Source organism: Cebidichthys violaceus, unplaced genomic scaffold (assembly GCF_023349555.1).
Source record: "Cebidichthys violaceus isolate CVI_PGR_0920_01 unplaced genomic scaffold, fCebVio1.0.p SCAF_7, whole genome shotgun sequence".
NCBI classification, from domain to species: domain Eukaryota; kingdom Metazoa; phylum Chordata; class Actinopteri; order Perciformes; family Stichaeidae; genus Cebidichthys; species Cebidichthys violaceus.
In genome coordinates, this window is record NW_027176927.1 from 4,481,272 (window position 1) to 4,490,629 (window position 9,358).

A 9,358-nucleotide genomic window follows, 5' to 3' on the forward strand; every position below is an offset into this window, starting at 1 on the left:
TTCGGGAGTGAGAAGATAAAAGAGTCTAAGATTTATTGTGACTGGGAAAATCATAAATTTAAATATTCTCATTGACTGTATTGCTGAGAGGTAGATGAGAAAACCAATACCACTTGATTATTCTCTATAAACAGATTCTGCGTTCACATGTAGAATCTATGGGCAGTGAGACAAGACTTTGGCATCTGAAGCGCTCTGGTTTCCGTTATTGCTACTTGATAACTTTTTGCATGAAAGCGGATAATTGTATTTACAAAATGTTTGTATATTTAAAAAAAAAAATGTAGACAGAACTTTTTAAACTAGAGCGAGATATGAGAGATTAAGCTTCTCGACACTTTCATTCCAAATTCAACAGCATTTAATTATAACCTAGATAATCTCAGCAAAAGCCTAATGATGCGTTCACTTGCAGAGGCCTCCTCCATATGTGGCGTCAGCAGCAGGCGCAGCAGTGCTGTGGCCCCACCAGATGTGTTGCAGTGCGTGTGGCCCCATTCTGTTCAAGATGACAGAGTGAGGGTAAGGCTTCATCCACGCTAATACGTATCCATTTAAAACCTGGATTTTAAAACAAAAACGATCTCCGTCCACACATCAATGACAAAATGATTTCCGTCCATACTAGCAAGCCTGAAAACAAATATCACATGACTATTCACATATACTGGGCATGCGGGTACCGGCGTAAACAGTAAGTATACTGGTTGCTTGGTAGCAGTCTTTAATAATGAAAGGTAGTGCTTGGTGCTAAAGATCTTCCTCTAAAATCTTCCTCTATATACTTTTCAAACTTTGTTACAAGGCTGCAGGTCTTGCTCTAACTCTCACGTACGCGCACGCATGCGCGCGCGCTCCGTAGGGCTGATAACGTTGCCAGACACGATGCTCGCTAATCGGCAGTAGTAAAATTATAAAATGTTGAATTTAACTGCACAACGGCTGCTAGTATAGATAACAAGGTAATAGGTTCTCCATGTTACATTAACCACTGGTAGTCGATCGATAATCAAGGCTGTTGTTTGTGATCTTCTGGGAAAGGCTCACGTGATAGGAGTGTGACGAATCAGGGAAGGACACTTCATGACTGTGAAGACCCAATGAAGTTGTAGTAAGTTTCCAAACTTATGCGGTTCGGCCTGTCCACACTAGGAGGCAACCCCGACGTTTTGAAACTTATCCTCGGGAGTGCTTTTAAAACATATCCGTTTTCGGTGCTCTAAAACTCTGGCCTAGAGTGGACGCTCAATGTAAACATAGCAAAAGATATGCGTTTTAAAATGGAAACATAGTAGTGTGGACATGTTTGTGTGTGTCTGCATGTGTGTCTGCCTTTATATACCAAAGAAATTAAGACTCTAGTGTGTCTTAGTATGTTGCCGCCTGTGTGCGTCAGCATATTTATGCATGCATTCTCTAGCCTTGGGACTAGTAGTGTGTGTGTGAGAGAGAGAGAGAGAGAGAGAGAGAGAGAGAGAGAGAGAGAGAGAGAGAGAGAGAGAGAGAGAGAGAGAGTGTGTGTGTGTGTGTGTGTGTGTGTGTGTGTGTGTGTGTGTGTGTGTGTGTGTGTGTGTGTGTGTGTGTCACTGGAGGGCTGCTGTGCCCAATGACTCAGTGTGATGGAGTGTTAGCCCGACACTATGTTAGCTAGGCAACCTCAGCAATGTTTTCATTATTGCTGCATCCATTCACATCAGACATGGGACTGGGTGGAGCTTTATCCCACTGTCCCTCTCTACTGGATCACTCAAGTGACAAACACACACACACACACACACACACACACACACACACACACACACACACACACACACACACACACACACACACACACACACACACACACACACACACACACTAAAATATGCATCTACTCCCTTGCATATTGTGTGTGGGTGTGTTTCTGTGTCTTCTCTGCCCCTGGCTTGTGCACTGGATGTGCATTCGTGCCCTTATCCTGAGCTCTGTTCTGACAGAAAGAGGCTGCTTTGTGCTCGTTACTGTAAGACTCTCGCAGACATTGTTCCCTCAGTGGCAGTGTGGAGTGTGTGTAAGTGACTGCGTAATTGGCTCTCCACTGGCCACTGCTATATCTGTGTGCGCTCACACGTACTGTTACAGGTATAGGAGCCCAAATATAAGCCGATGGTCTGTGCGAGTCGTGTCATTTGGGTACTGTACATATGACATTGATCATGACTGAAGCTCTCGTTATTCAACATCTACAGAAGGTGTGGTATTGAATATTAAAGGGAGTGCTAGCTGTCAGGGTCACCCCCGTAAAGTGACCCTGGAGACTGGAGCAGGTCGCCCTGGCAACCACCGGCCTTACTCCCTCCCATCCCCCACTCCCATCCCATCCCCCACTCCCATCCCACTTCACTCCTCGTCACATTACTCATCTGTCACACATGCTGCGCACACACATCCACATGAGATGTTCAGAGCACAGGGGCCGGTGTAAGATACCTGGTTCTGTGTAACGGCCGGGTAAACTCACAATGACTCCACCTGCAAGGTAAGAGGGAAAGGAAAGGAAGGAAGTAAATGTGATGATCTAAGCAATCCGCATCAAATATTTATGTACAACCTTCTTCTATCATCACAAGAGCAAACCACGTATCTCTCCCAGATGCAGAGAAGCAGGTCCATTCATTTCCTCCAGGCTGGACTACTGCAATGTACTATGCCTTTTGATCCCTGCCAGGAGCCTCCAGCCTGCTGCTCTGATGCTAATGAGAGAGTGGTTACACCACCAATTTCCTTCTCCTCCTCCTAACTTTACTGCTTCTTTGGCGTTATATACTACTTATTTTTATTGTTAAATATGTCATTTCTAGGAGAGCAGGTTGATTATCTAACCTCTATTCAAATGTTAATTTGACTAAATGCACCTCATTGAAATTAACTTTCTCACATCCATGAATAGCAGTAGCTATTTATGACAGGCTTAAAGACTATTTGTTTAGGAGGGCATGTATTTATGGTGCAGGTTGTTATTATTTAAATGAATGCCCTTGCAATGCATGTCCCCCCACCACTTTGCTCTTAAACTGAAACACTTTGAAATTTTCTTTTGACTCAAAAGTTGCCTATACTATAATAATAATAATAATATTAAAAATAATGATAATATATTGATTATAATAAGTATATATTGATTGTAATAATAATAGTAATAGTAATAATTATCTATCGAGTCACTTGCCATAGGCAGGAGAAATGTCAAACAGCAGAAATGCTACATAAGTCCTCCTCTCGTGTACGTTCCCCCATCTTGTGTCCTCTACATCTTGTGTTGCTCCGACCTCACCTCTCTCCCACACTTCCTTTCCCTCTTCCTCTCTTGCGAGCGGACTCAATGGTGAGTCTAATTTTAGCTGTAACATGTCAGTTCCACTAGACTTTTTACTGCCCTACATGTTTGCGTCTTACATATGCATTTTCACTACGAACATCTTGAGTGGATGTGTGTGTGTGTGTGCTTGTGTGTGCAGCACATGTGAACAGATGAGTAATGTGACTGGGGTGACCCTAACGGCTGATTGGCTAATTCCCCGTCCTCTGAGCCGTCCAGTGATGCTTACAGGAAGGAAGGCTCCCAAGGTTATGCATGCCAACACATGGGGTAAAATGCAGCTCACAACAACTGCACACACACACACACACACACACACACACACACACACACACACACACACACACACACACACACACACACACACACACACACACACACACACACACACACACACACACACACAGAGAGAGAGATAAGTGAAGCAAAGCCCAGGGGATTGTCACATTTCCATTTAAACTGCTACAGACATGTTATACCAGTAAATCACAGGTTAATCACATCCTTAGAGGAGCAAGGTGAGAGACAGAAAGAGGGTGATGGGACTAAACTATAAACAGAGACTCCTGGATCAAACCTGTTGAAAAAGCCTGCTATCTTTTTCGTATTTGTTTGGTATTGAACAAAAATAGTAAACACACCAATCAACACTAATTGACTGCAAATAAATCATCACTTTTGTTATTAAGAATAGTAATTTCTCAAGAAAAAAATTAAATTTTGATGTTTAAAGCCTCTCAAGGATTCACTGTCTTATTGTATTTTAATTGACAAACACTGAACATCTTTTGGTTTTGTACTCTTGGTTGCACATAATCTTGTACTTTGAGGAAATTCCACACCATTTTCTGAGATTTCAAAGGCTGAACGAAATCTACAGATTAATTGATTTTGAAAGTAATCGATATTTGCAGCTCTAAACAAACTGTAAACAAATGATGACAATTCATTTTTGACTAGAAATAGCAGTTTGACAAATCACAACAGACAACTGACAACACGAGCCATCCCTATGATAAGTGAGCAATCTTCATCCACCGATTAAGACCATAAAACACAATTGAAAAGTTCAGCAAATAATCTATTATGTGGACCTTATTGCATTTTGCATTCTTATTATTTTGTGGTTCAATGTTACAAACCTCATATTTTCAAGCATGGATCTATGCACGCAGCCCATATTGAGCGTCTGGCAACCATTACTTCAGCAGATAACTCACAGTCCAGCTGTTTAACTGATACAGATGTATTCACGTTATTCTGCCTAAGGGCACTGGCAGTGGCAGAGGACAGCTGGGATTAAACTCGGCCATATTACATGCTTTTGACCTACCTACAGTGGACGACGGATGTTAAGAGGTTAAACTCAATCTGCTTGACAATAGGAACAGACATGAAAAGAATTAGAACAGACTTCTTTGTACCCTTGTGTCATCTGCTGACTGGGTAGATTTCATTGATAATTTCAAATATGGGTGTGTTGTTTCTCTCTGAGTGTGTGTAGCTGCAAATAGAAGTCAACATCTGGACACACCCTGGCATGCTAACAGGCAGGGGCACACACGCACGCACGCACGCACGCACGCACGCACACACACACACACACACACACACACACACACACACACACACACACACACACACACACACACACACACACACACACACACACACACACACACACACACACACACCATTAACTTGAGTAGCTCTAACCCACCAATAAGTCATGATTCATGCCATGTTAGCTTGCACAGGCTAAGACGTTGGGCTACTAAATCAAGTCTTGTTTACTTGGGCCGTTCATCACTCTGTGAAAACAGGTAGTTATTTGAATGCATTGGTGCGTCTGTGTCAAAGTGGGTTTGCATTTGGGTGTGCCCAGAAATATGATTTTGGATTGAATGAAACGAGGGCTGACGAAGGGGAGGGAGTTTGGATGAGTACCCAAGAGGCACTCAGTTGTTCAAAATGTTGTGTCATCACTGGGGAATGAAACATCTGGCTCTGTGGTGGTGTGTTGTCTTTGACATAACCAAGCATAGAGTAACTCAGGCTGATTAGGAAGTCTGTCTCTCTTTTTATATAAATGAACAGCCCTTATTTATCCGTGATTAACATATGGTGGTGTATATGTTGGTTTTGGTCCTGATTCAAGTGGTTTTCTTTTGATTATTTGTTTATCTAGCGACATACGACTGACAAATTTGAGGATGAATAAACGTGCAGAAATGTAGCGTCCATACACAGACTGAGGGATCATAAATGCTACTGTATAATATGGCTTTCACAGTAACCAGATTGTGACCAGTCAACCCAATTGAACATGAATAAGAGATTTTAGACCATAGACTTTGTCAACAGCACCCTCCCCAACTGTCATCAAAACACCAAGGAAAGAATGAAGTAGAAGAATGGTGTTATCCCTCCAATAGAGATCCACAGATGTGGAGAATATGTGCCAAAGAGCTTTGAAGTTGCAGCACATTGTAGCTCAACATCTTTAATTTATTGCACATCTGTATGTCCCTAAAATCCCACTGCTGTTGTTTGCAGGCAAAATGACCAACAAGCATGAGAACCACACCTTCAGTAAACAACAAGGATCAAACAATGATTAAAATATGAATGTGTGTTACAAGGGTCAAAAATGAACCTTTTACCTCAACTATTAGTTAATTATATGTATATAATTAGTTACAACTTCTAAAACCTTTATAAAGGACACCTCACTGCATTATCACTAGTGTGTTTTTTTTTTATTGCATATGATCATCAGCATACAATGTTGTGATCGATCATAAAATAACATGGAGATAACATATTGACTATATTAATGGAAAATGTTAAAGTCAATAGCAATACTGTATAAATCTAGAGATGTATTAACTTACAAGGCCTTGCATATCACTTATTGCTCACTTATACTTCCTTATGTATTTTATTGTGTGGTGATGAGGGGGTCAACCTATAAAACATTTATCAATTCAATAGTCTTGTTACAAAAACGAACAACAAACACTACGACTAGTTACTATGATCACACAAATCCATTGTTTGTAAAATCTCCTGTTATGAAATTTAATGATTTGGTATGTTATAAAATAATGGAAACAATGTTCAGAACTAAATCAAAGTCCCTACCAGACTGTGTAGAAAAGTTTTTTTCAATACACAACTGTAAATATGATTTGAGAGATGTTTGTAAGTTTACCGTACAAAAATAAAAAAAGGGATTAAAAAGAGATGTATTTCCATTGTTGGGGTTTAATTAATAGAACAATGCTAGCATGAATGTAAGTATGTGTAACTCATTGTTGGTTTTCAAAAAGATTGTTTATAAGAGGGTTACAAGTGTGAATGTAATATATTTTAACTTTTTCTTTTCTTGAGGGTAGCTTAATTGATAAGAATGTAGGATCGACATATATAAGCATTATGCATGTGACTATGCCTTTTCAGTCATATTGTATACTAGACTACTACTACTACTACTACAAGGATGAATAACCATCCAAGAATATGAAAATCTAAAGGGTAGTTTTATGACCACATCATTGGTCATCTCATCCTGCTGACTGAAGCATATTTCTCCTCTGCTGCAACATGTTGTAAATTACTTTATTTCATGACGTCTAACGGTCTCAAAACTCTGTATCCTTTCTCTTTACCTCATCCTGTCCAGGTGGAGCACCTGCTTAACAACATATATGGACCTCCACATCTGTACACACAATCCCAGTGCATGCATCTGCAGTGCAGGCCTAATGGCTGTGATTGGAGGAGAGGGAAGACACTCCCCTGTTTCAATGGACGAGAACTGAAACCCAGCGCAACGTGACTGGATTAAGGGGACTCTCATGATGCTGGGCTCACTGAAAATGAATATTGTTTGTTCACACCAGCATTAGAATTAAAAAATAAAGAGAAAATGAAAAGAGAGTGGGGAAAAACTGGGAGGTGTTATAAGAAAGTACTGTTCAGGACATTACCGATCAGCAGAGGAGTGAAGCGAAGAATGTGTAATGTCACTGCCACCTCTCTGTCTGTCACACGATCCTCTCACACACTTCAACACAGGAAGATGCTGTCCTGCACAAGTCAACATTCCTCTGCCGATAGTAACTGAGCAAGTCGTTATGATAAAACATAATCTGTGGGTTGGCTGTGAGCTCATCAATGAAGACATTTAAAAGGCATGTTGAACACCCTATCCCTTTAAATGAGAAAATTTAGTTATTAAAAGGAGTCCCACAGCAGGTATAGAAGAATAATGCAACCCGAGTTGATAGCAATAAACAGGAAACCAACTAGCGTCACCACTGCCCCAGGGAAACTAGCAGCAAATGTCACACAAACACATGGTTGCAGCCATGCAAACACACACATTCTTAATAGGCAACACTGTGCTTAACGCTAAACAATACTGCACTATTTGCAACATATTTATTTCTCAGTATTGAGACCTGGATTAAAGGTATTTCAGCATTCACATTATATTGACAAAAAATATATTGGCTCACTTTAACTGTCCATTTTTAGATAATTTGACTGATTTTCTTTGCTCAACATTGCAGAGACATAGATGATTACATTTTATGAAATTAAGTGTTGACATTGTTCCTAGCTAACCTGTGCATATGAGAATGATCATTTCATGACAGCAATCATCTTTTCCTAGACAAAAAAATAAAAACATTTGGTTTAAAACTCTCACGATATAATAATCAAGCAGTATATAAAATTGTAAGTTACTCAACTATGTAGAGAAATACAAAACCTGTATTCATTATATGTCATTGCTGGTCCTGCCTCAGGCATGTAGAGAGCAAAGTGCTGTAATATTGAATAGTGTCTGCTGGATGACACTGTTTGTTTCAGTCATAGTTTGTAATTGTGTTCTTTTTAAATGTCGAGTTTTGCTGTTACGCAACATATGCAAATATGCAACAAGCACTGCAATATCATCACAATTGTGTCAAGTTTTCACAGGCTAAGTTTTTTTTTTTTTAACATTTCTGGTCTCATAACGTAACATGTAACTAATCAATGACCCAATGAGTAACATCGGGAAACGGGTAACATTTGAAGCCCTCTGAGCTGAGCCAGGCCTCTACCAGCTGTCTGTTGGCCTTGTCTGCCCTCCACCATCATCTCCTCTTTAATCCCCAAAGCCTCTCTCTCTCTCTCTCTCTCTCTCTCTCTCTTCCTCCTTCACAGCCTGTTCCCCTTATCTACTCCACCCGCTCTATCAGTTTCTCGCCCTTTCCATTCCTCTCCAGACTCGCATGCCTTCCCTATTGCGAGGGCGTCTCGACAGTGTCACTCACCATGGTGCCAGTGTTCGTGCCTCCCTCGTGCTCTTGCTCTCCTCTCGCACAGTTTGTCCTTCTGGCCTGGTGTTTACCAAATTCACCCAGTTGAGAGATGATGGCAGAAGTAATGACAAAAACAAAAAACAAAATTAAGTTGAGAACAGGTGAGAAAGTTGTAGAGAGGGAGAACAATCTAATAACATATATTAAATATACACAATCATGGATAACTCATTTAGAATCTTCTTTTTTTTTTACTAACTTTGTCAAATTGCTGTTAAATTCTAACAGTATGCTTTAATCTGCATTTCTTTCCAGCTCTTAAAATAGATGTTCAAGGTGATTGGAGGCGTCCTCAGCCTTGTCAGGCTAAAACAGGCCCGTATTTATAAATGTGCGAGTGTCTCTACTTACCAACCAAGCCAACAGCATGCAGCCAAACATGCTCATCATTGTCATACACATGATGAACCTGGGCATGAGTTTGTCCACCAGGTTTCTGTTGGCTCAAAGAGCACTCGGGTTCGTTGTGGATATATGATGGGTGTTTCTTTGTGCGCCTTCAACATGCGCGGCCACACATTTGTTCTACTGACTGTCAAGGTCACCTGGTAAATCCCTCCTCACTTACTTTGCTTGGAGTCAAATCAGCCGTTTCCTCCATCCCCCATCTTTTCTGTCCACG

The 9,358-nt window shown here is 40.7% G+C and overlaps 1 long non-coding RNA gene across 2 annotated transcripts; it reads right to left on the reverse strand.

Annotated features, from left to right (window-relative positions):
* Nucleotides 1–397: 397 nt before the first annotated feature.
* Nucleotides 398–9,358, reverse strand: LOC137891363 (uncharacterized). 2 transcript variants are annotated; one of them, XR_011105341.1, is made up of 4 exons: nucleotides 9,305–9,358; nucleotides 8,689–8,754; nucleotides 2,470–2,511; nucleotides 398–499 (listed from the first exon to the last, which is right to left on the reverse strand). It is a non-coding gene; the product is annotated as an uncharacterized lncRNA (long non-coding RNA). The 2 variants fall into 2 exon arrangements; XR_011105340.1 differs by lacking the exon at nucleotides 9,305–9,358 and adding an exon at nucleotides 9,088–9,193.